General features: G+C 39.1%; 1 long non-coding RNA gene across 1 annotated transcript in view; it reads right to left on the bottom strand.

Annotated features, from left to right (window-relative positions):
* The window catches only part of LOC133378275 (uncharacterized), a 46319-nt gene that overhangs the window by 9741 nt on the left and 8756 nt on the right, over positions 1-27822 (bottom strand). The window contains exon 2 of the long non-coding RNA XR_009760926.1: positions 15616-15640. This is a non-coding gene — a long non-coding RNA (uncharacterized LOC133378275). The remainder of the gene's footprint in view (positions 1-15615; positions 15641-27822) is intronic.

The raw sequence follows: 27822 nt of genomic DNA, 5'->3' as shown, positions 1-27822 counted from the left end.
GTTACATATTTTTAGATTAGCTTTGAGAACATGTTTAAACCTCTTTTGCTGTCCACCGATATTCCGTTTTCCATCCTTAAGTTGGGAGTAAAGTAGATGCTTTGGAAGACGGTGATCAGGCATTCGAACAACATGGCCGGTCCAGCGAAGTTGATGTTGGAGGATCATTGTTTCAACACTGGTGGTCTTTGCTTCTTCCAATATGCTAACATTAGTCTGCTTATCTTCCAAAGTAATTTGCAGAATTTTCTGGAGGCAGCGTTGGTGGAATCTTTCAAGACGTTGGGAGTGGCGTTTATAGATGGTCCATGTTTCAGAAAGTAAGGTTGGTAGTACAATGGCTTTGTAAATAAGCATTTTGGTCTCCCTGCAAATAGCCCGATCCTCGAACACTCCACGATTCATTCGGGAGAATGCGGCACTTGCAGAGCTCAGACGATGCTGAATTTCAGCGTCGATGTCAGCTTTTACAGAGAGATGACTGCCAAGATAAGAAAAGTGACTGACATTCTCCAGCATCGCACCATTAAGCTGGATTGATGGTGCTACAGAGGAATTGGTTCGCACTTGCTGATGAAGCACTTTGGTTTTTTTGATGTTAAGCGAGAGGCCAAGCTTTTCATATGCTTCTGCAAAGACATTTAGGATAGTTTGAAGATCTTCCTCTGAATGTGCGGAGACTACATTATCATCGGCATATTGAAGTTCTATGACAGAGGTTGTAATTACCTTATTTTTTGCTTTCAGCCTACTGAGATTAAAAAGCTTTCCATCTGTTCGATATGTGATTTCCACACCAGTGGGAAGTTTCCCCTCAACAAGGTGTAGAATCATGGCGATAAAAATAGCAAATAAGGTCGGAGCAATGACACATCCCTGTTTTGACGCCTGATCCCACTTTGAATGGATCACTCTGAGAGCCATTGTTATCCAGAATTGTTGCCGTCATGTTGTCAGGGAGGAGTCGCAAAACGTTCACAAATTTATCAGGGCATCCAATTTTCAGAAGGATGGTCCAGAGAGCAGTTTGATTTACAATATCAAAAGCCTTAGTCAGATTAATAAACGCCATATACAGAGGTCGGTTTTTCTCCCTGCATTTTTCTTGAAGCTGTCGTGCAGTGAAGATCATGTCCACTGTCGCCCTGGAAGGGCGGAAACCATTTTGGGATTCAGGGAGGATGTCTTCTGAGATAGGTAGGAGGCGATTTGCGAAGATCCTTGCAAGGATTTTACCTGCAGTAGCAAGAAGAGAGATGCCTCGGTAGTTCCCACAATAGAACAGAGTGATAATTATGGCATCCCTAAAGTCTTCCGGGATCTCCTTCCTCATCCAGATTTTTTCGATGAGCTTATGAAGTTGTTGTGTAAGTTCAGGCCCACCTTCTTTAAAGACTTCAGCAGGAATCCCATCAGGTCCACTACCATTGTTTTTCTTCATTTGATTAATGGCTTTACTGACTTCATCCAAATTAGGGGATACTGCAAACTCATCTCTAATTTGTTGTTGTGGGATTTGCGAGAAGACCTCATCAGCCACAATAGAGTTATGATTAACGAGGTCATGGTAATGGTCTTTCCAACACAGTGCAATAGACTCTTTGTCCTTTAGAATTTTGGTACCATCTATTGAACGTAAGGGATTTGTACCATAATTTGTTGGTCCATCGATGGCCTTTGTGGCATTAAAAAAGCCCCATGCATCATGAGCATCTGCAAAATGCTGGATTTCTTGAGCTTTCTTTATCCACCAGGCGTTCTTAAGTTCTCTAGTTCTTCTTTGGACCTCAGCCTTTGCACTGGCATAGATTTTTTTTCTTAGCAGCACAGTTAATGTCTTTTTGCCATATCTGGAAGACTTTCCTTAACAATGATATGTTCAATCTCACTATCATTCTCATCAAACCAGTCCTGATGTTTCTTAGTTTGGTATCCAATAGCTTGTTCACATGCTGCAACAATGTCTTCAGTTTAATCCCGTGTTCCTCAACGTTTTCAGGGAGTTCCGTAGGTAGATGTTTCTTGAGAGTTGTTTGAAAGCAAGCTCGCTTAATAGGATCTTGAAGGGCATGGATGTTCATTTTACACCTTGGTTTTCTTCCTTGGAGCCTACGTTGAGGAACAATATTAATGGCCATAGTAGATCGAATTAATCGGTGATCTGTCCGGCAGTCATCGGCACTCGTCATGGTCCTGGTGAGGAGTACATCACGATCTCTGGCACGGACAATGACGTAATCCAGGAGATGCCTGTGCTTCGACCGAGGGTGCTTCCATGATGTTTTAAATTTATCTTTCTGGTGAAAGAGTGTGTTTGTAATAACAAGATTATGCTCTGCACATTTAGTCAGAAGTAGAATTCCGTTCAGGTTGCTATTGCCAACTCCTTCTTTCCCAATGGTTTCTGGCCATAAATCAAAATCACGCCCAACTCTTGCATTGAAATCACCCAGGAGGACTTCCCGGAAGTGAGTGCTCAGCTGGTGCTTGTCTCTGAGAGATCTCTGCCTCAGAGGAAGCTTTTTTCAGTTTAAAAAACCAGTCAAGAGGAAACTTTGACTGGCTTAAATGTTCTCCAAGGTAAAGGTGAACCGATCAGATTTTTCACAGGACTTCGTTGAGCTGTCGGTGGCTGGAATTGATCAGGAATTCCCTGAGATAAGAAGGCATACCGATCGGCTGAAGACAGGGTCAGGACTTCCAACAAGCTGTACTGAAAAAAAGCGAGGCATTTTTTTTTCTTCTTAAAAACGTTCTTAACCAGCGAGCCTCCTTCTGTCTAAATCTTATCATTTGGCTTAAATTACTACAGTAAAAGGGATTTGTTTACGAATCAGCAATTGAGAAATCTGGGTGAGTCATACTTTCTCTCTTTTAAATATAATTAAGGAAGAAAGAAAATGTAAACAACTTATATATTTTTTTACGACAAAAAGCTGGCCTGAATTTGGAGTTTTAAAGTTTAAAAACAGATGAGAGGCAACTTGATTATTATTTGATGGAAATATATTTGGGACTATTTTTCTCCTTGGATTATTCCTTTTTGGACGAATCTGCTGTTCGTACATGTTACTGATTGCTTGGTGTTGTGAACCAGAATTGTTTTGCATTCCTGGACGTAGAGAAGAGCTGTGCTGGCCGGACTATAATAACAGGCCTGGAATATTAACTCTTTTGTTGGTGGAGGAAAAAAAAAGAAATAGACTGCCTCTAGGTTTTGGAACAGTGGTTAATATCAGAAATTAAAGGCTTCTTTTGAGAATGACAACCAGAAAAGCAGCTAAGGCTCAGGAGTGAAGTGGTTCAATTGATCCACAGGAAGGGGTTATACCCTCAGATAGGTTTCAAAAAATAATGGAAGGGTTTAGTGATCTAAAACAAGAAATGAAAATTGAATTGAAAGATATAAAAGACCATATTAAAACACAAGTGGAGGAGATTAAAGGGACAATTGGGCAAATAATAGAGGATGTAAAAATACAAAAGAAAAGGTACAAATCTTGGAGAATAGAACAGATATATTAAATCTGGAATTAGAAAAAAATTTGGACTACATGGCTGTGATTGAATTGAGAAATAAAGAACATTGTTTGAGATTCCGTGCAATCCCTGAGGAAACAGGGGAAGATATCAGAGATAAAATTGTTAATGCCTTAGTAAAATGTTTGGATTGGAATGAAGATCGGATGAAATTTGAAATAGATAAAGTTTATAGAATTAATTCCAGATATGCAACAATGAAAAAAATTCCAAGAGATGTGCTTGTTCACTTTATAAAAAAGACGACCAGAGATATGGTATTGCAACAACACTTCAATAATACCTTTAAAATTGATGGTAAGGAAATACTGGTGATGAAAGAAATTCCTATTAGACTTTTACGTAAGAGAAAAGAATATGCTTTCTTTACAGAAAAACTTAAGCAATGCAAAATTCAATTTAGATGGGATGTTCCAGAAGGAGTGATTTTTACATTCAGACAACAGAAATATCGATTGAATACTGTTCAAAAAGCAAGGGATTTCTTGAGAAAAGCTTCAAAAGACATGGAAGAAGATAAACTCAAAGATATGGATATAATTCCTGGGAAACAAAGTCAACAGGAACATGCAGAGGAGGGGAAGGAAGATGATGGATTAAAGGGAGCATCAGGTACATTTTAAAATACACGCTTAAAGATGGATTACAAATATCTAACTTGGAATATAAATGGAGCCAACACGGCGCAGAAGAGAAAGAAAGTGTTTCATTATTTGAAAAAATTAAAATTGGATATAATTTGTTTACAAGAAACTCATATTAAGAAGAAAGATTCCAAATATTTGATTTGTAAAAATTTGGGTGAAGAATTTATTTCGGCTGGATTAAAAAAAAAATCGAGTTGTTCTTTACATTAACCCACAATTGCTTCCCAAACTGATATTACTGGATGATAGTGGTAGATTTGTGGGGGTTGAAATTACTTTACAGGACATAAAATTTTTGATAGTGGGTATTTATGCCCCCAATGAAGATAAAACAAGGTTTTACACAGGACTTATGGAAAAATTGTCAGAGTTTTCATATGATCATTGGTGTGTCATGGGTGATTGGAATGGGGTAATCTCACCAAAAATTGATAGACTTTCTGAAAAAAAATATTAAAGAGACACAGGGTAAACTACCGAAGATTTGCTTTGAATTGATGGAAAATTTAGAATTGGTGGATACCTGGAGATATATAAATGATAACGCAAAGGAATTTACTTATTTTTCAGAAAGACATAAAACATTCTCGAGGATTAATATGATTTGGATGTCTAAAAATCTAGTGAAAGACATTTTTAAAATGGATATATTACCAAAAACTTTTTCGGACCACAATCCTGTGATATTAACTTTAAAAAAAAAAAATCTTGGATTTAGATGGAGACTAAATGAATCCTTATTACAGAATGATAAAATAGTACAAGAATGTAAGAAGAAATTAAAAGAGTTTTTTGAACATAATTTACATAAAGGAACAAATGAAAATATTGTCTGGGATACAAGTAAGGCATTTATGAGGGGATATTTTATTAAATGTAACTCTGAATTAAAAAAAAAGAAACAACAGAAAATGCAATTAATTTTGGAAGAAATAAAACAAAAAGAGGAAGAATTGAAAAAGAATCCAACTAAAGTTTCTATTGTAAATCAAATTAAAATGTTACAGAATCAAGTATCAATGCTGACAGTTAGAGAAATTGAAAGGAAACTAAATTTTGCTAAACAAAGGACTTTTGAATTTGCAAATAAACCGGGGAAATGGTTAGCATATAAATTAAGAAAAGAACGCCAAAAAAAATATTATTTTAAAGATACAAGAAGGAGATGAGATGCTGACAGATAATGTTAAAATCAAAAAGATTTTTCATCAATATTATTCAACATTGTACAAGTGTCAGGAAATCCCATCTGAAAAAATAGAAGAGTATATATCTAAACAGAATTTGCCTAAAATTACAGACTTTCAGAGACAAGCTATTAATGGCCCTATCACGTCAAGAGAGATATCTGAAGCTATAAGGAAAATTAAATCAGGAAAGGCGCCAGGACCAGATGGGTTATCTGCAGTGTACTATAAATGTTTGGAGGAAGAACTTTTGTTACCTTTACAGTATACAATGAATTCTATTTTGCAAGAGGGGAAAATACCGGATAGTTGGAAAAATGCTAACATAACATTAATACCCAAAGAGGAGCAAGATTTAACTAAAACAAAAAATTATCGGCTGATATCTCTATTGAATAATGACTATAACATTTTTACAATGATTTTGGCAGAAAGAATGAAAATAATATTGCAACAATTTATCCAGGAAGATCAATCGGGGCTTTTACCTAAAAGACAATTACGTGACAACGTTAGGAATGTCTTGAATGTGTTGGAATATTTAGAACAACGAAATGATAAACAAGCAGCTTTGATTTTCTTAGATGCTGAGAAAGCATTTGATAATTTGAATTGGAAATTTATGTTTCAGGTTTTGGAGCAAATGGATTTTGGAGACAATTTTATAAAATGGATTAGATTGATTTATACATCTCAGAAGGCTCAGATAATTGTTAATGGAGATTTAACGGATTCATGTGAAATACAAAAGGGTACAAGACAGGAATGTCCATTATCTCCCCTTCTATTTATTCTGGTCTTGGAAGTCCTGCTTAGAGATATAAGGCAAGATAAAAGGATTTCGGGACTAAAGATAAAAAAAGAAGAATATAAACTGAGAGCATTTGCTGATGATTTGATAATTGTATTAGAAAACCCTTTGGAAGGAATTAATGTATTGATGGACAAATTAAAAGAATTTGGACCGTTAGCAGGATTTAAGATCAACAATCAAAAAACAAAGATGTTGGTGAAAAATTTAACTTTAAGGGAACAGAAAGAGTTAATGGACAAGACAGATTTTACAATAGAGAAAAAGTTGAAATATTTAGGTATTATTATGACAAATAAAAATTCAAAGTTGTTTCATAATAATTATGAAAAATTATGGACAGAGATTAAGAAAGATCTGCTAAAATGGGATAAACTACAATTGTCATTAATGGGTAGAATATCTGTGATAAAAATGAATGTATTACCGAGAATGATGTTTTTGTTTCAAACAATACCTGTAATATCCTCTGATTTACCTTTTAAACAATGGCAAAAAGATATCTCTAAATTTGTATGGCAAGGAAAAAAACCAAGAGTTAAATTTACATTACTACAAGACGCCAAAGAAAGAGGAGGACTGGGATTACCAAATCTGAGACTTTATTTTGCTGCCTGCTGTTTAGTCTGGATAAAGGAATGGATTTTATTGAGGAATAAAAGACTATTGGATTTGGAGGGCCATAACCTGAAGTGGGGATGGCATGGATATCTATGGTATGACAAAGTAAATGTAGACTTTAATAATCATTTTATAAGACGTCCTCTGTTGAAAATATGGAATAGATATAAACCAAGGTTCTATTCGAAAATACCATTATGTGTTTCAAGTCAAGAAGCGTTCTACAGAAGAGAAATGGCTGGAAAAGAGAAATGGTTAACTTATCAAGAACTATTAGAAAATGTACATGGAGAATATATAATGAAAGAAATAGAACAACTGATAAAGGAAGGATATAGTTCTCAATGGTTTGCCTATTTACAATTGTTAGAAAGATATAAAATGGACAAGAAAATGTACGGGTTTGAAATAAGTAAATCTGATTTTGAAATAGGTTTGTGTACAAATGATGAAAATACAATTGCGAAAATGTATAAACTCTTGCTGAAAATGGATATGGAAGAAGAACAAGTAAAAGAGTGTATGGTAAAGTGGGCAAAAAATTTTGGTTATAACATACAAATGGATCAATGGGAAAATATGTGGAAAAAAGGCTTGAGATTTACATTATGCTATAATCTTAAAGAAAATTTTTATAAAATGATGTATCGTTGGTACATGACTCCAGAAAAGTTGTCAAAAATGTATAGTAATGTTTCTAATGTTTGTTGGAAATGTAAACAACAAGAAGGATCATTTTATCATATGTGGTGGCTGTGTAAAAAGGCAAAATCATTTTGGGCACAGATAGGTAGGATGATGCAAAAAATTCTAAAGATAAATATTCAGTCAAAACCAGAATTTTTTTTATTGGGTTTTATGGATAAACAAATAGAAAAGAAATATGGAAGAATAATATTATATATGATTACGGCAGCAAGATTATTATATGCACAAAAGTGGAAAATGGAATCAACACCAACAACGGAAGAATGGCTATTGAAATTAATGGACTTAGTAGAGATGGATAAATTGACATGCTTACTTAGAGAAAAATCGACAGACACATTTCTTAAGGAATGGAAGCCTCTCTTAGACTTTTTGTTGAAAGATCAAAATAAAATGATGATATTGGGATTTGACGATTAACTAAGATAGCCTATGGAGAAAAGTGATCCTGTATGTATATATTAAGGGACAGGTTTGATATATATTATATACTTATAGCTGATCTGCGACAAATCGGAAGTCAACTATTTTATTTTATTTTCTTTTGTTGTATTGTTATGTTTATGTTTTTGTTGTTTGATTTTGTTTTGTTTGTCTTTTGAAAAATTTGAATAAAAAATTATTAAAAAAAAAAAGAAATCACCCAGGAGGATAATTTTGTCCTCCTTAGGTATCTCTGATAACATGGTGTCCAGCTGGGTATACATGTTTTCCTTGATGTCTTCATCAGCATCTAATGTTGGTGCATAAGCACTTACAATAGTTGCCTGCTGGTTTTTGGTGAGTTTTAATCGGAGAGTTGAGAGTCGTTTATTAATGCCAGTAGGAACTTCTGACAAGAGCTTCACAAGATCATTTTTAATAGCAAAGCCTACTCCATGTATTTGTCGTTCTTGTTCAGGCAGTCCTTTCCAGAAGAAGGTGTAACCTCCTTTTTCTTCCTTCAATTGTCCCTCTCCTGCTCTTCGAGTTTCTTGGAGTGCTGCTACATCAATATAAAAATGTCTCAACTCTCTTGCAATGATGGCAGTCCTGCGTTCAGGACATTCACTATCTGTATTGTCCAGCAATGTCCGTATATTCCATGTTCCAAAGTTCATTTGTCTTTTGCAACCGCTAAGTGGTGACCCCACTGGACGCGGTGATCCAGTCAGGGAGATTATGTTTAGGGCGCCTTTTCTAGCCCCTTCCCCATACAGGGTGAGCAGAGTGGATCCTGAATAGGACTGCTCAGTCGTGGATACAGCTGCCAAACAACTCTACTGCCTTGGTCCTTGAGCCAGGACGACTGAGTCTGTATCCACCGCCCATGTGCCAGTCCATGACTAGGGGCTTCCGGATTTCACAGTCCTGCCCGCATTGCCGTTCACCAATCGCCATGGGACTTTTTGGTTTGGTTTGGTTGGAAGACGCCTGTGTGTGAATTAGTTTTATGTGGGGAGATCGGTGCATGACGATCAACACAGAATCTTGACAGAAAAAGGCTTTGATCCAATGGCATGGATACCATGATGATTGGAAGTCTTTTATCTGCTGCAGCCTTCATCCGCCTTCACAGCCGTTGTAACATACACATTGTTATCCTCCGCCTGTTCTGCCGTTGAGGACTTTCTTGGATCATTCTTTGTCTGGTTCCTCTCCCTTGACCTTACCGCCATGGGTGACCCTGCTGGGAGTACATGACTCCCAACGGCATCGCTCACAGAGTTCATTGGAACACTGCAAGGTAACGATCCAGCGAGGGGGTGAAATACCATGATCTGAATTATCCTGACTTTAGTGTTCAGTGATACATCTTTACATTTGAGGACCTTTTCTAGTTCTCTCACAGCTGCCCTCCCCAGTCCTAGCCTTCTTCTGATTTCTTGACTATTGTCTCCATTTTGGTTAATGACTGTGCCAAGGTATTGATAATCCTTGACAAGTTCAATGTTCTCATTGTCAACTGTAAAGTTGCACAAATCTTCGTTTAGATAGTTTGGTAGACAGTGCTGGGAAGGAGTCAGTGGTCGTGGTGCACGTTGGCACCAACGACATGGGGAAATGCAGCCGTGAGGTCCTGGAAGCAAAATTTAGGTTGCTAGGTAGGATGCTGAAAGCCAGGACCTCCAAGGTGGCTTTCTCTGAAATGCTACCGGTTCTACGCGCAGGACCAGCCAGACAGGCCCAGCTTCGCAGTCTCAATGCGTGGATGAGACGATGGTGTCGGGTGGAAGGGTTTGGATTTGTTAGGCACTGGGGAACATTTTGGGACAAGCCGGGCCTGTACAAAAGGGACGGGCTCCACTTGAACCAGAATGGAACCAGACTGCTGGCACTTAAAATTAAAAAGGTGGCAGAGCAGCTTTTAAACTGACTGAGGGGGGAAACCCGACAGGAGCTGAGAAAGGTCCGGTTCGGAATAAACCTCCCCCCTGGGATAAAAACCAAAGAAATGATGAAATTTTAAAAGGGGTAGGCCTAGAAGTAGGCATTGTGAGAGCAGGGGCACAGGATATAAATTCAGAAGAGCAAAATTACCACAGGCCTAACCACAAGTGCCAAAGACACTTGAAGAGAGACACTGCTTACAAGTGCCTGTACAATAATGCTAGGAGCCTGCGAACCAAGATGGGAGGACTGGAGTGCTTGGTCTTAGAGGAGAGCATTGATATAGTGAGCATAACGGAGACCTGGTGGAATGGAGAAAACCAGTGGGATACGGTTATCCCTGGATATAAACTATATCAGAAGGACAGGGAAGGACGTATTGGTGGCGGAGTCGCTCTATACGTGAAAGAAGGCATTGAATCCAGCAAGCTGGAAACCCCAAAAGAGGCAGACTCCTCCACAGAATCATTGTGGGTGGTGATACCATGCCCCAGGAGGGACTTAATACTGGGAACGATCTATCGTCCCCCTGATCAAAATGCTCAGGGAGACCTTGAGATGAGATATGAAATTGAGGAAGCATCCAAACTAGGAAATGTGGTAGTAATGGGTGACTTCAACTACCCGGACATAGACTGGCCGCATATGTGTTCCAGTCATGACAAAGAAGCAAAGTTTCTAGATATTCTAAATGACTATTCCCTAGACCAGTTGGTCATGGAACCGACCAGAGGGACGGCAACCCTGGACTTAATCCTCAGTGGGGACCGGCACCTGGTGCGAGATGTAAGTGTTGTTGAACCGATTGGGAGCAGTGACCACAGTGCTATTAAATTAAACATACATGTAACTGGCCAATTGCCAAGAAAATCCAACACGGTCACATTTGACTTCAAAAGAGGAAACTTCACAAAAATGAGGGGATTGGTAAAAAGAAAGCTGAAAAACAAAGTCCAGAGGGTCACATCACTCAAAAATGCTTGGAAGTTGTTTAAAAAAACTATATTAGAAGCTCAACTGGAGTGCATACCGCAGATCAGAAAAGGTACCGCCAGGGCCAAGAAGATGCCAGCATGGTTAATGAGCAAAGTCAAGGAAGCTCTTAGAGGCAAAAAGTCTTCCTTCAAAAAATGGAAGTCTTGTCCGAATGAAGAAAATAAAAAAGAACACAAACTCTGGCAAAAGAAATGCAAGAAGACAATAAGGGATGCTAAAAAAGAATTTGAGGAGCACATCGCTAAGAACATAAAAACCAACAACAAAAAATTCTATAAATACATTCAAAGCAGGAGACCATCTAGGGAGGCGATTGGACCCTTGGATGATAAGGGAGTCAAAGGTGTACTAAAGAACGATAAGGAGATTGCAGAGAAGCTAAATGAATTCTTTGCATCTGTCTTCACAGTGGAAGATATAGGGCAGATCCCTGAACCTGAACTAACAATTGCAGGAAGGGATTCTGAGGAACTGAGACAAATAGTGGTAACGAGAGAGGAAGTTCTAAGCTTAATGGAAAATATAAAAACTGACAAATCACCGGGCACGGATGGCATCCACCCGAGAGTTCTCAAAGAACTCAAAGGTGAAATTGCTGATCTGCTAACTAAAATATGTAACTTGTCCCTCGGGTCCTCCTCCGTGCCTGAGGACTGGAAAGTGGCAAATGTAACGCCAATCTTCAAAAAGGGATCCAGAGGGGATCCCGGAAATTACAGGCCAGTTAGTTTAACTTCTGTCCCTGGAAAACTGGTAGAAAGTATTATTAAAGCTAGATTAACTAAGCACATAGAAGAACAAGCCTTGCTGAAGCAGAGCCAGCATGGCTTCTGCAAGGGAAAGTCCTGTCTCAGTAACCTATTAGAATTCTTTGAGAGTGTCAACAAGCATATAGATAGAGGTGATCCAGTGGACATAGTGTACTTAGACTTTCAAAAAGCATTTGACAAGGTACCTCACCAAAGGCTTCTGAGGAAGCTTAGCAGTCATGGAATAAGAGGAGAGGTCCTCTTGTGGATAAGGAATTGGTTAAGAAGCAGAAAGCAGAGAGTAGGAATAAATGGACAGTTCTCCCAATGGAGGGCTGTAGAAAGTGGAGTCCCTCAAGGATCGGTATTGGGACCTGTACTTTTCAACTTGTTCATTAATGACCTAGAATTAGGAGTGAGCAGTGAAGTGGCCAAGTTTGCTGATGATACTAAATTGTTCAGGGTTGTTAAAACAAAAAGGGATTGCGAAGAGCTCCAAAAAGACCTCTCCAAACTGAGTGAATGGGCGGAAAAAGGCCAAATGCAATTCAATATAAACAAGTGTAAAATTATGCATATTGGAGCAAAAAATCTTAATTTCACATATACGCTCATGGGGTCTGAACTGGCAGTGACCGACCAGGAGAGAGACCTCGGGGTTGTAGTGGACAGCACGATGAAAATGTCGACCCAGTGTGCGGCAGCTGTGAAAAAGGCAAATTCCATGCTAGCGATAATTAGGAAAGGTATTGAAAATAAAACAGCCGATATCATAATGCCGTTGTATAAATCTATGGTGCGGCCGCATTTGGAATACTATGTACAGTTCTGGTCGCCTCATCTCAAAAAGGATATTATAGAGTTGGAAAAGGTTCAGAAGAGGGCAACCAGAATGATCAAGGGGATGGAGCGACTCCCTTACGAGGAAAGGTTGCAGCATTTGGGGCTTTTTAGTTTAGAGAAAAGGCGGGTCAGAGGAGACATGATAGAAGTGTATAAAATTATGCATGGCATTGAGAAAGTGGATCTCATAATACTAGAACTCGTGGACATTCAAAGAAGCTGAATGTTGGAAGATTCAGGACAGACAAAAGGAAGTACTTCTTTACTCAGCACATAGTTAAACTATGGAATTTGCTCCCACAAGATGCAGTAATGGCCACCAGCTTGGATGGCTTTAAAAGATTAGACAAATTCATGGAGGACAGGGCTATCAATGGCTACTAGCTGTGATGGCTGTGCTCTGCCACTCTAGTCAGAGGCAGCATGCTTCTGAAAACCAGTTGCTGGAAGCCTCAGGAGGGGAGAGTGTTCTTGCACTCGGGTCCTGCTTGCGGGCTTCCCCCAGGCACCTGGTTGGCCAGTGTGAGAACAGGATGCTGGACTAGATGGGCCACTGGCCTGATCCAGCAGGCTCTTCTTATGTTCTTATGTTCTGTTGTCATTACTTTAGTCTTAGTTCAGCTGTAGTCCTGCTTTTGTGCTTTCCTCTTTAATGTAGACCTATAGCATTTAATAATTATATTCACTAATAGGCAAAAAACCTTGCGGTTTAAGAATGTACCTATAGCCAACAGATATTTCCATCAAATTTTAAAAAGCAGGGAAATTGGGCAGCTATAGTGAAAGCACCAGGGGAGCAGGAGACCTGAACTCCTCTCTGAGATATTGTACTGCCCTACAAATTGGTCAAAATGCAAACACCATTTGGGTTGGTCTTTCACAGTCCAATCCACTTCCTGTGTAGCTTGGAAGAATTTGGTAACATGTGCCTCTGAGCTTTGAAGGACCTTGGCAATTTTTTAAAAGTCTGTTCAGAAGCTCTGCTCCACTTACCTGTGAGTAAGCCCCACTGAACTCAATGGGATTAACTTCTGAGTAGACAATTTTCCTCCTTCCTTCCCTGAAGCTCATTGCTAGCACACACATGCTCTGCTCCACTTACCTGGGAGTAAGCCCCACTGAACTCAATGGGATTTACTTCTGAGTAGACATTTTACCACCTGCCTTCCCTCAAGCTCACTGCTAGCACACAAAAGCACCGCTCCACTTACCTGGGAGTAAGCCCCACTGAACTCAATGGGACTTACTTCCGAGTAGAGTTTTTAAAAAATGCAGAGTCCTTCAACGTCCCCCCCCATTTTTGACTCTTTCCCACTCACCTCCATTCTGCTGCTGCTTTCTCCCTCCATCTGCCATTTTCTCTCTCTCACTCACTTGCTTTCTTACACAGAGCAAGCTCAGCAGAAGGCCAGTGTGAGTCACATGTCTCTTGCCCACCAATCACAGGAGCAGACTTCCTCTCTCTCTTTTGCTTCCTCACACAGAGCAAGCTCAGCAGAAGGCCAGTGTGAGTCACATGTCTGTTGCCCACCAATCACAGGAGCAGACTTCCCCTGCTTCCTCAAAGTAACTGGAAGGGGAGGGGGAGGGAGAGTGAAACTGAAAGAAGTCTTTCTTCTGTGCATGCGGTACGTTACAATCCACTCCAATGCATTTTTAATAAATTAATTAAAAATAAACCATGCCGTTCTTTTTAATTTAAACCTACTTCAGATGAAGTACTGTGTATGGGGCAAGCTCAGGGAATTGATTAGGGATATCTTACAGTCATCTCTGAGTTGTAATCAGTGACAACAGATTATGACAATTTCTCAAGAAAAAAGTCGAAACGTCTTCTAGTTTTTCTCTCTCCCGTTTTTCACTTTAACCTGTGGATTCTCCGTGGGGGGGTTGTGTATCACCAAGAAAACTTCCAGAGTTGTAGAGCAAGCGATTCTGAATCCAACAGTATAAGACTTGTACGTTTTGTTTTGAATTGGGACTATAGAAAGCACCAGAAAGGGGTGGGGGGTATTTTCATTTAACATGGTAGAATGCGAAAAATCCCTGCTGACTATAGTATACAGCCACTCTCGTGGCTGTATAATTATAATTATTATAAAATGTTCAATTCAATTATTGCATGTAGATTAAAATTGGTGATAAAGAAATTAGTTCATCCAGATCAAACAGGTTTTGTTCCCCGAAGACAAATTGCAGACCCAATTAGACGCATTTTGAATTTAATTTATTATAGCAAAAATAATAACTCCCCACTGGTACTTTTAAGTTTAGATATTTATAAAGCATTTTATTGCATTCATTGGCTTTTTCTGATTGAAGTGATACATAAAATTAATTTTGGCAATCAATTTATTGAACTTTTGCACAAAATATATTTCCCAACTACAGCAACAATACACGTAATTGGCATGGAATCTCCACAATTTAATATTTTTAGAGGCACAAAATGGGGTGTCCCCTTTCTCCCCTTCTTTTCCTTCTAGCTATAGAACCACTGGCTATCTCTTTTCGCAGCAATAACAATATAAAGGGAGTCAAGATAGGACAAGAATCTCATATTCTAGTATTTATGCAGATGATATGGTCCTTCTGGTGACTAACCCTTCAGAGGCTGTTTTGCACATAAAACATGAGTTGCAGCAATTTAGCAATGTTTCTGGATTAAAAGTAAATTTGAAAAAATCTGAAGCTATGTGCATTTGCTGCCTAACCTACAGAAACAATTCTCAGTTGCTTTGGACATGTTTGTGTCCAAGGCAGGTGAGATACCTAGGAATTCAAGTGCATAGGAATTTTAATACAGTAGGGCCCCACTCATACGACGAGTTACGTTCCAGACCCCTGCCTAAAAGCGAAACCCACCGAAAAGAGGAAATCATTCAAGAGAATGGCGCCCGACACCTGAAAAATGCTGTAAAAGCGGAACAAGCAGCATTTGAGTGGGACCTTACTCTAATTGAAAGCCGTCGTATTAGCGGAATGCTGCAAAGCGGGCCACTGAAAAGCGGGGCCCTACTGTAAATTATTTTTAGCTAACTATAGACCAATCTGGTATAAAATTAGAGCTGAATTAAACAGATTGAAAAAATTAAAATTATCTTCATCAGCCAGAATTGCAGTAATTAAGATGACAAACTTACCTTCTACGCCCTTCCAGTGCACGTCCTGGATAAGCAGTTAAAGATATGGCAGAAAGAAGAAGAAAAATTTATATTCAATGAGAAAAAGGCCCAAATCAGAAAGTCGCTGTTGTATTGTTCTACAAAAGGGGGGGGTATCCCACACCTGAAATTATTATTATGATGCTAGTCAATTGTATAATTTAATTTATTTAATGTTAGACTGTAAAATTAAGGGATGGGTGGCACTAGAGAATATATCCTTGCAGGGAGTCCCTCTTGGAATGGTATTTTTCCAGAACATGTTGAAACCTACATGGAAAGAATTAGAAAAAAATCCATTTACCAGGATGCTGATTCAGAGCTGGCACTGCTGGGGAAAGAAATTATTGTCCAATCTGTCAGCATTAGCACCAATATTTTTTCATCAAATTTTTTTTAACAGGAACAGATACTGTGGCAAGGCTGGAGGGAAGATTTCTATATAAATAAGGTTTTGATTATGCAGCAGGCGTTCAACAAAGCTGTAGGTGGTCCAGGTATTCAGTGGTTACATTGGAGATTTTAGACTTTCTAACTCATCCTGAAATCAAAGCCCAAGCTACTTCAGCCTTCTCCCCATTTGAACACACTATTCTGGCAGCCAAAGATAGGGACAAGGGGATAGTTTTCCAAACATATGGAGTACTGCTCTCACTAGGCAGGGATGTCGTTAGCGGCTTTAGAAAGACATGGGAGATTGGGGAGGTGAAATTGATGAACAGGAGTGGAGATTGTTATGGAATAAACCACTGACGGGCACATCTCCAAAAATTTGGGAGGCTATGTTAAAAGTGGTACATACAATAGATGGTATCTAACTACTGTTCACCTTTTCAGAATCAATCCAGTGCACACTCCTATATGTTGGAGGGGGTGTGCTTCACTAGGGACTTATCACCACACATGGTGGGAATGTGCCCGGGTGAAACCTTTCTGGACCCGAGTCTTTGAGAAAATACAACGCATCACAGCCTCGGCTCCAGTAAGGTCCCCTCAACTTGCAATCCTGAATCTCTTCGAGGGGGCTAATAAAGATCTAAAAAATAAATCTCTTATAGGCTATGTGCTGATGGCAGCCAGGATCACAATCATGACTCACTGGAAAGATTTAGTTGGAGCTACGATGGATTATTGGTATCAAAAGGTCTGGTACCTAGTCTTTATGGAAAAATTAAGAGCTAAACTCCAACTGGTTCAAGGGCTTCCAAAAACAGATAACTTCTTAAATACATGGTACCCATTTGTAGCATATATTAATTAAAATGAACATGGGAGTAAACCACCCACACATTATGCTAAAATTTGGAACATCTGAGAGTTGCAATGGTATTCTTGATCACTTTTGACATTTATTGTTTTATTATTAATATTTGGTTCTTACTTTGCCTTTTTCTCATTTTGTGAAGGATTCTTCCAGTCAGAGACACTTTAATGATTGCAAATAATTGTTAGTGACAAAGGTTGTCTTAAAATTTAATGTTTGGAAAATGCCATGTTGGGTGGGACGGGGGGGTGTTGATGATATTATTTTTATTTTCAAACTTATTATAGTTTGTTTTTTGTAGTAGTTTCCTTTAGTTGAAAGGAAATGGGTTGGATACGCCTTTTAATTTGAGATATATTTTACTTACTTTTTTTCCAAATTTCAACAGATATATTTGTAACGGAATCTGTTGTTTGCAAAATCAATAAATATTATACATAAAAAAACAGCATTAGAGACATGATATGCCCTGGAGCACCACATGTGCTACTTCAAAACAGAATTACAAACTTCTGACATGAAAGGAACTTCTGTGTGGTAGTTAATATCAAGCTAACTTGTAGATTGCCTGCCACATATATCAATTGCACGCACAGGTTTTTCTCTGGTTATACAGGTGGTGTGTATATTCTGAGAATCCAAAAGCAATTTTGATTTCATCCTTACTGCCCTTTGTTGTTATTTTCCTATTCAGTTCATGCTTCAAGCTGGTGTCACCCCACATGAATTCCTACCAAAATGCTGATGCAATAATCAGGATATCCAAGGCAATGCTTGCAGTTGCAGAGCTAGTTCCTATTATGATATTTTGTTGTTGGCACTTTCATTTTATGAAACCCTTTATTGACAGATTAAAGAGCTGTGGTGATGAAAATAGTCATCTGTGTTCCCAAAGAGTGAGACTTACTGGAACCTTATATATCATTGCTTTCTGAAACTTTCTTGGCCTACAAGATTTTTGACAACTAGCCTAGTGTCTCTTGGGAAGAATCTTAAATTGGGATATATATTTAGAGCAGGGACGGCCAATTCTTGCATGCTCTCTATTATACAGACAGTGGTCCAGGGGGTGGAAATGCATGTTGCCATACAAATTAACCCCCTTGTGTTCTTGGAATTGTTGTGGTTCACAAGCTGAATATGAACAAACGGTGCAATGTGACTGCAAAAAAGGCAAATGCTATTTTAGGCTGCATTCACAGAAGTATAGTTTCCAAACCACGTGAAGTATTAGTTCCCCTCTATTTGGCACTAATTAGGCCTCATCTTGAGTACTGCATCCAGTTTTGGACCCCTCTCTTTAAGAAGGATGCAGACAAAATGGAACCGGTTCAGAGGAAGGCAACAAGGCTGATCAGGGGACTGGAAACAAAGCACTTTGAGGAGAGACTGAAAGAACTGGGCATGTTTAACCTTGAGAAGACTGAGGGGAGATATGATCGTACTCTTCAAGTACTCGAAAGGTTGTCACACAGAGCAGGACCAGGATCTGTTCTTGATCATCCCATAGTTCAGGGCATGGAATAACAGGCTCAAGTTGCAAGAAGCCAGATTTCAACTGAATATCAGAAAAAACCTCCTAACAGAGCAGTACAACAATGGAACCAACTACCTAGGGAGGTGGTGGACTCTCCAACAATGGAGGTAAGAGGCAGCTGGACAGCCACCTGTCGGGTATGCTTTAATTTGGATTCCTGTATTGAGCAGGGGGTTGGCCCCAATGGGCTTATAGCCCACTTCCAACTCTGTGATTCTGTGATTCTATGAAATTAGAAAAATAAATAGTCTCCAAAGCCTTTCATACACAAGTGAAACTGGGCATGCTTATTACATGTTGATTAAAATTTAGAAGGACCACTCAGGGTTTGATAAAATGGCTTCAAGGGCAAGATTTGGCCCTCATCTGTGGACCATCATTGAAAGAGTCACACAAATTTGTTTTCCCTACACTATCAATGATGGATGAAGTGCAGTGGATGTGAATTCTAGTTGAATAAAGAGCAACTGATAGGAGATCCTTCTGCTTTTCCACCTATTACTGGAGAAATAAATGTTGTGGAAGAAAATTAGTTATGATGTTGGTTTAAAGCATGTAGACATGGATATAGGGTGACATCCACATGTAGCCATACTTAGAGTAGGCCCACTGAAATAAATTTGATTCACAACTAACTTACATACCATAGATTTCAGTGGGTCTCCCCTAAGCATGACTACATCTGGATGCAAGCCATCAATATTAGCTATTGATTTGAAAGAGAAGCAAGATGGAGGGACCACCAAACCATCAAAACTGTTTACTTAGTGTGCTGATTAGTAAAATTATTTTGGAGAGTGCTCCTGATGTGTGCAAAGTGAATAGATCTGATGTAACAGAAACCTTTAGGATAGGAAGTTTTTTTTAAAAAAATACTTTTTTACAGAGGATATAAAGCATTTTATGGTATTTCCAGCACACAAAAAAGGTTTCTGAACACTTGCACACATGTTCTCCATTAATTAGGAAGAAACCACTGCTAACAACACACTGCGCCAGCGCTGCCAAGAACTGTCAGATGAAGGACAAGAAAGACCACTGAGTAGAGCTTGCTGCCTCCCTGGAGAAAGCAAGAGTCAGCCAGCAGGCAACTCTTGACTGTTGGACCAGGCCAGACTCATGCTTAGGGCTGCCACCTTTTGAAAAACATAACTAGATGTCCATGACTGGAACCTGGGACTTAAAAAAAAAGCATCTGAGAATAGTGGTTCTGCTTTGGAACTATTTTTGGAACACGGAGGGGGGAAATGCCTCCCACTTTTTGAAACTTGTGTAGAGAAATCTTTATATTGTTGTATTAAAGACATTAGGAAAAGATTGGGAGGAAAGGGAAGGGAAAAACCTGGCATACTGCTTCAGTTTGATTGAATTTACTTTAAGAGTCAAACAAAACCAAGTCTATACCAAAGTTCTTTTTCTCCTTAGCAGACTTCCAGCATGCTTCTCAACTTCTGATAGCTACAACCAGACAAAGGGTTTTAAACTCTCCATATGGATGCCCGATATGGAAATATCCTGAGATTCTTTCCATTCTTATAGAGGTTGACCAAGGTCCATTCTTAGGCTATGTGTCACTCTGCACAATCTGAGGTTTGCAACCCGGCATCCATTCATGGTGACATTGCAAAGGATCTTGAGATGCTTCTCTCCGATCATATGCTGCTCTGCTATGCCCCTAAAAATATGGTATATATTTACTTTTGTTACTTTAATTTATATATATATATATTTAATGTACTGCCTTCAAGTCAGTTCCGACTTATGGCAACCCTATGAATAGGGTTTTCGTGGTAAGCGGTATTCAGAGGTGGTTTACCATTGCCTTCCTCTGAAGCTGAGGGGCAGTGACTGGCCCAAGGTCACCCAGTGAGCTTCATGGCTATGTGGGGATTCGAATCCTGGTCTCCCAGGTTGTAGTCCAACACCTCCCTACACCACCACTGGCTATTTATATACCTCCTATAAATTATTTATATACCTCCTATCATTCATTTACAATTTTTAAAGCCATTTGCAAGTTCATTAAAATCAGTATGTTGAACAACTGTCAAGGAATACAGCAGAATTCAAACTGGCTAAAATGCAGCAAGTAAACTAATGGGTCACAAAGGCTTGAGTAAATAAGTAAATTTTCAACAAGTTTTGGAGATGTATCACTGTTGGTGGGTGTCTAATTTCTGAGGGGAAGGGTTGGTGCCACAACAGAAAAGGTCCTTCCCCTGGTCACTGCAAGATGGACATCTGCAGACTGCAGCATAAACAGGAGGAGGGCCTCACTGTCTGATCTCAGTGACTGGGCAGGCCTGTATGGATGAAAGCGCTCTCTCAGATAGCTTAGTATTGTTGTTTAGGACTTTAGGCATCATCAACAAAACTTAAACTGGTCCAATAGCAAATTGGCAGCCAGTGCAGATTTTTTAAGGAGTGGAGTTATAAGTGGTTTGTAGCTTCACTTAACAACATAGTTGCTGCATTCTCCGCTAGCTACAGCTTCTGGGCCAGCCTAAAGAGCAGCCCACATAAAGGAGGTTATTTATTTATTTAAAAATATTGTTAAGCCACTTTTGAGGGCAATGCCTGCCCAAAGTGGCTTACATACATAAAACACAGGAAAAAGAAAATAATAATACAAAATGTAAACTTACCAAAAAAAAACACCAGCAACTTAGCAATGAAATAAATTACAGGAATCTAGTTTTGAGGTTACCAGCACATGACTAACTGCAGCCAGGCTATCCTTGTTCAGGAACAGTCATAGGTGGTGCACCAGCTGACATCACTGGGTGATGGGCAGGAGGGCAGGGTTCAATCCTGCAGGGGTCTACAGCAAGCAGGATTGAACCCCGGATGTCACCCAATGATGTCAGCTGATGGGCAGTTGGGCATGGTTTGGGGAAAATGGCCACGCGAGTCAACTTGGACCTCTGGCAGATCAGGATTGGCCTGCAGGCTGAAGGTTCCCCACTCCTGATATAGATGTTAAACAGCACTGGCGACAAGATGATTCCCTGTGGCACCCTACAGTGTAAGTGCTAGAGGACTGAAATCTCCTAGTGCCACTCTCTGGAGCCAGCTTTGGCCTATAGGTAGGAGCGGAAGCACTGTATCACAGTGACCCCATTCCCAACCCATCAAGCTGATCCAGTAAGATACCATGGCCAATGGTGTCAAAACCTGCTGAGAGATTGAGCAAGAGCAATAGGATCACACTCTCTCTGCCCCTCTCCTGATCAGAGGTATTGTCATCCAGGGTTGCAGGAGGCTGCAGACCCTTTACTTTTTTGGGATCAGAATTCGAGCCACGTCCCTATGTATGAGCCAATCAGCATGAAAAGGGAGCATGTTAGCAACTGGGAAGAGTCCTTGTCCTTTCATGCTGATTGGAGCCAATCAGAGTGAAAGGAGCTGAGTCAGCCACTGAGAGCGCTCTTCTCAGTAGCTAACACACAGCCTGCTCTTTCATGCTGATTGGCTTTTTAGGGACGTTTGTTGTACTGGAGTGTGGACACGTGAGACAACAGGGAGAGCAAGGGAAACAAGAGAAAGTGGAGAAGGGGGTGTGGTATGACTGTCATGAAGGGACCCCGCACTTCTGAATTCGCCACTACATTGCTGCTTCTGATAAAAGGCATCCATCAGGGTGACCACAACCAATTCAGTCTCATAATGAACCCAGACTGGAATGGATGTAGATAACTGGTTTTCTCCAAGAGTGCCTGGAGCTGTGCCACCACTACCTCTCAAGCACCTTCCTGCAAAAGGGGGTGTTCTTTATTTTTTATCTGCAAATTTAAGAATGAAAATAAATAAAAAGAAAACAAAGGAAAAATAATGGAATAAAATAAAAAGGCACCAAAATAGAATACATTATAGAAAAAATATGAATGCTGCGAATAATAATAAGCCACCATCCACTTACATTATGGATACAGTACCCATCTGTACATCTATCTTGAGTTAAGCACATAAGTTGATAAAAGCTTTTCAGTTGTCCAAATAGGTATCCACTCAAAAATGACATCTATATGAAATATGTTCAAATGTTGCCAGGACAGTGAGGTCTTCAGTCCATTGCATAATGGACAGTGGGCATATATCTTTCCAGGCTCAAAGTATAAGTCTCTTAGCAACCATAAGGGCTCGCAAAGCCCACTTTTGTTGTCCTGCTGTTGCTCCCCATACTACAGCAATATAATTTAAAAATTCATGAACATCAAGGATTTTGCCAGTACAAAATTAAAATAGATAACAATTTCAGACCAGAAAGAATATATCACTAAAAGTAGATGTTTGTGATCAAGTGGTAGTTGTCAAAAATCTTAGGGTCCAGAGTAGGGGGGGTTTTTAGGAATGACTGCTCTGCCACCTCTTTAAGAAAAACAGGCACCACTTGCTCATGTGAAGATGTGTTACCCACATCCTGGACCCACCCAGTCAACCCCCCTCCCCGGCATGTTCGAACCATGGACAAGAGTTGAGAGGACATATGAAAGGCCAGACAGCTGAAAGTATCTTGCCAATGCCCTCCAAAATATTTCAGTTCTATTGATAGTCTTTAAAAAATGTTTATTTTGAAAGTTCCTACACTGAAACCTCACACTCATCCCTTTTGGCCATATTTGCAACCTTCCTCACTGAACTGAACTGAACTCAGGAGCAACCATTTCTTCTGTTCCTCAGCAGAATCTGGTTGTGCAGAGTGCTGATTGGATAACCCTTATGACTATCATAAAGCTATGCCTCCTAGCCCGAAGTGTTTTAAGCATTTTTTTCCTTTTTCAAAAACAAAAACAAAAACTTTTCTTTCCTTTTAAAAAAAAGGTGTTAAAAATGTTTAACTGGATGAACAAGTCAGGTTAAGTATTATTTTGAATATGAATGTCTGCCTGGGGAGATGGACAAAGAGAAAGGGGAAATCATTGTTGGATTTGGGGCCAGATAAATGAGTCATTAGAGGAGCAAAACAGGGGGGAGCAGAGCTACCCCATTATCATATAATCATACAACAGTAGAGTTGGAAGGAGCCTTCAACACCATCGAGTCCAACCCTCTGCTCAATGCAGGAATCTTAAAGCATACCCAACAGGTGGCTGTCCAGCTGCCTCCAGTGTTGGAGAGCCATTAGTGGGGGGGGGGACCACAGTGGCTTCTATAGGTAGATAAGTCTGTATGTACCCATAGTTAAACATTTCTAAGTTTTAAATATCAAGATGAACGTGGTGTTTTAAAATATTTCGATATCCTACATTGACAGAAACTGTCTCAGAAAAAAGCTAATACACAATTACCTAAATATGTTTGCTAAGTATTCCAGTATTACCAATAATAATGGAAACATGCCGTTTTACTTCCGGGAAGGGTGACTTCGCTTGTGCCTGCTTTTTGAGACGAGCTCTCGTCTCAGAAGAAGCTTTTTCAGTTTTAAAATCAGTCAGAACGTTCTTTTTGACTGGTAAAGATTTTCTCCCAGGCAGGGAGAAACGTAGAGATTAACCACAAAAGCCTGTTTTTGTTGGGAGGACTGGATTTCATTAATTTATGAGAGAAGGTTCAGCCAGCAGCGGACGGACGGACTTCCAACAAGCTCTAACTGATTAAGTGACACGTTTATCTTTTCTTCAAAGAAAAATGGACTTTAACAGGCAAGCATCCTTCTTTCTATTTTTTTTCACTTGGTTTAAATCATTGCAGCAAAAAGAGATTTGTCAATGAATCAGCTATAAAGAATTTCTGGGTGAGTTATAACTCTTCTCTTTTATTCACGAAATTAAGGAGGAAAGAAATTGAAAAAGCTTATCTTTGTTTCTATTGCAAAAAGCTGGCCTGGAAGTGCATTCTAAAGATACAAACGGAAGAGAGATTTCTATTTCGAGGAGAAAAAAAAATAAATAAATTTGATTTATGAACTTTGGAGTATTATATGTCCGGGACTATTTTCTTTTTGGTCTATTTCATTTTGACGAATCTACTTGTTCACGACGCCACTAACTGTTTTGAAGCTGGGAACTAAATTTGTTTTGTATTCCTGAACATATAAGAGATAAGGCAGGCTGTACTGTCTACACTGTGATGTCATCAAGCCTGGAATATTAACCCAATTGTGGCTGAAATAATTTTTGTTTTCGTGGTTTTAAGAATGGCAATCAGGAAAGTGGCTGAGACCATGGAAGAAATTATGTTTCAGAAAATAATGGATGAGAATGAGATAACGAAACAAACCCTGAGACAGGGTAGACAGGAGATGAAAATTGAATTTGGCAAAATGACGCAGGAGTTTAAAGAAATAGGGGATCTTGTGAGAGAGGAGATTGATGAGATTAGAGATGAGAAAAGAAAAATTAAAGGGAAGATACAAGCCCTGGAGATTGAAATAAATGTGGAATTGGAAAAAGATTTGGAGTTTATGGATATTAGAAACAAAGTTTATTGTTTGGAATTCAACGTTGTCTCTGAAGAAATTAATGAAGATATTAGAAATAAAGTTATCAAGGTCTTGGATAATTTTCTGGACTGGAATGATGTGATGGAGCTTGACATAGAAAAAATCTATGGAATTAACTACAGATATGTGACAATGGAAAAATTCTCAAGAGATGAGCCAGTGCATTTTGTAAAAAAGAAGAACAGAGATATGACTTTACAACAATATTTCAGCAACATATTCAGAATTGATGGCAAGGAAATATTTGTGATAAAGGAAATTCCCATCAGACTCTTATTATATGACTATGGCTATGACAGCAAGATTAATATGGGATACTGATAATGGAAGAATGGATACTGAAATTACTGGACTGAACAGGACTATTGAAGATGGAAGATGGAATTAATATTGATAATGGAAGAATGGCTATTGAAATTATTGGACCTAACAGATTTGATGAGATGGATTAATCGATATGTTTATTTGGACTATGGCTATGACAACAAGATTATTATGGGATACTGATAATGGAAGAATGGCTACTGAAATTACTGGACTTAACAGGATGATTGAAGATGGAAGATGGAATTAACATTGATAATGGAAGAATGGCTATTGAAATTATTGGACCTAATAGATTTGAACGAGATGGATTAATCGACATGTTTATTTGGAGAAAAATTGAAAGATATATCTCTCAAGGAATTGAAACCTCTCTTTGACTTTTTGTGGAAAGAATAAAGTAATGTTTATGACATTTGATGATTAATTAAGATAACTACCGGAGGAAAGTGATTTTATAATATAATTTAAGAGACAGGATTGTTATATATTGTAGACCTATAACTGATCTGCGACAAATCGGAAGTCAACATTTTATTTTATTGTTTAATTATTTTTGTTTTGTTTTGTTTTTTGTCTTTGAAAATTTGAATAAAAATTAATGATAAAAAAAAAAGGAAACATGCCGTTTTAAGGGTAGGTCAATGGACATCAAAAACTGCCTAAAAGTTATTTCTTTTAGTTCTTGACCTTCTCCATTGGACTCACTAAAGTGAATGAAGTAGTATTTCTCACATCAAAACACAGAAAAGATTATGATTTATATGTGGAATTACATACTACTATAGAAGCTTGTTTCCATTCTCAGTACCACTTTTTGTTAATTACACTTACAGTTTATAGTAAGATAGAACATTACTTACCAATAACACAACATGATATAGCTGACACATTGAGGCAACTGAAAGTGCCCTTTCTAAGCAGTGGTTGGAATCAGCAGCAACTTTCATTGTTACTATATTTACATACCCTGCAGCAACCAGCTGCCATCTGGCAACATATGCATAAGTCCATAGTACTATGTGTGGCATATAAAAATGGATTCATAATCTAATTCCTATGGCCTGTAGTTTCACAATGACATTGTGCTCGTGATTGTTTCATTTATGTGATAATCAGCTGATCTGAAGGTACTTCCACATGCAAGCTTTCTTGATATGCTCATATAATGCACATCTAAACCCAGCCATCTACCTATCTGAATATTGATCAGGAGTTTAGAATGCCTCTAAATATATACTTATTTGTGGAAAATGGTAACGCCTCTTTGTCTACTGGTCAGGGGTGTGTGAGAGAGGAGAGCAATCCATTAAGGAGCACAGCCAAAGGAGAATGTTCTGGCAGCCTGTCCTGGAGGTCATAGTGAAGTTATTTATCATCACTGTGCATTTTCCTTCTCTTCTGTGTGCAACCAGCTCCAATGGCTCAGCTTGCATTTTGGCTCCCAGAGCCAAGCCAGTCCCTTGGTTATGCTCTGCCTTGGCTTTCCATTCACACTTTCTGTCTCATCCAGTTGAGATGAGAGGGGAGCGATGAATGCAATAACTTGATTGGGAGAACCGGTTCCAAAACTCTGTGTGTGTGCGGGGGAGAGTTTCTGTAGCCACACTAGAGAGAAACTAGATATCAGCAATATGTATCTCTGATATGCAGTAAACGTATATATGCATGTGTTTGTGTGTCTTTATTCTACTTGGGCAAATTTGTGTGCCACTGTTTATTTCAGCTCATGTTTATTTTAGCACAAAGAAGCTTGTCCACAAACTCTTCTGGATTGTTTTCATCCCCTCAGCCAGCATGTCTTGAGGAGTTAGTGTGCTGCCTGATTAGTGCTAATCAGATTTTTTTTAAAAACAAACTGTTTTCTCTTAAACACAGTACCATTTCATTTACAGGCATTCTTACCAATCATAAACTTTTTTTTCCAGATAAGCCTGAAGCTAAGTTTTTAAAATAGTATAGAACAATATTTACCTACGAAACATACATAGGATATATAAAATGTATGGATTTTAGAAGTCATGCGATATAGCATGCACACTACATTTTCCATCCTTTGCTTAGTCAAATGCGTGTCAGTGAACAGGTTGCAAGTCTGAATAACTACACGAAATCACAATCCAGAATTATGCCAAATATTGAAACTGACCCATCCTAGATCTAGGAGCCAAAGGGGGAATCCACAGCAACAGTAGGGTAGTTCACCTGGTCCCCTCCATGCTTTATACAGAGGGGGGCACATGGCCATATAGTCTAGCCCCACCAACCATTGCAGAGATTGGGCCTTCTTGAACCACCGTGCTCCTACACCATCTGCCTGTTCAATGATTGTCAGAATGAGACCTACTCATATACAGATGTATGCAGGTAGAGCTCCTCCACATGACAAGAAATGCTTATTGGGCAGTGTACCTCCATATATATAGGAGCTCTACTTGCATACACCTTGCATACAACTCATTCCAGTGTCCATTGAACATGCAGACATCAGAGGAGTGAAGTGATGGGCAGGGCTAGACTCCATGGCCCCATGGCTCTCTCCACATATCCTTTCAACATGTGGAGGGATTTATGTATTGTCAATCCAGACAAGACTGAGATGCTGCTAGTGGATGGTTC

The sequence above is a fragment of the Rhineura floridana genome, chromosome 2 (genome assembly GCF_030035675.1).
Source record: "Rhineura floridana isolate rRhiFlo1 chromosome 2, rRhiFlo1.hap2, whole genome shotgun sequence".
In the NCBI taxonomy this organism is placed as follows: domain Eukaryota; kingdom Metazoa; phylum Chordata; class Lepidosauria; order Squamata; family Rhineuridae; genus Rhineura; species Rhineura floridana.
This window is presented reverse-complemented; position numbering and strand designations above follow the sequence as displayed.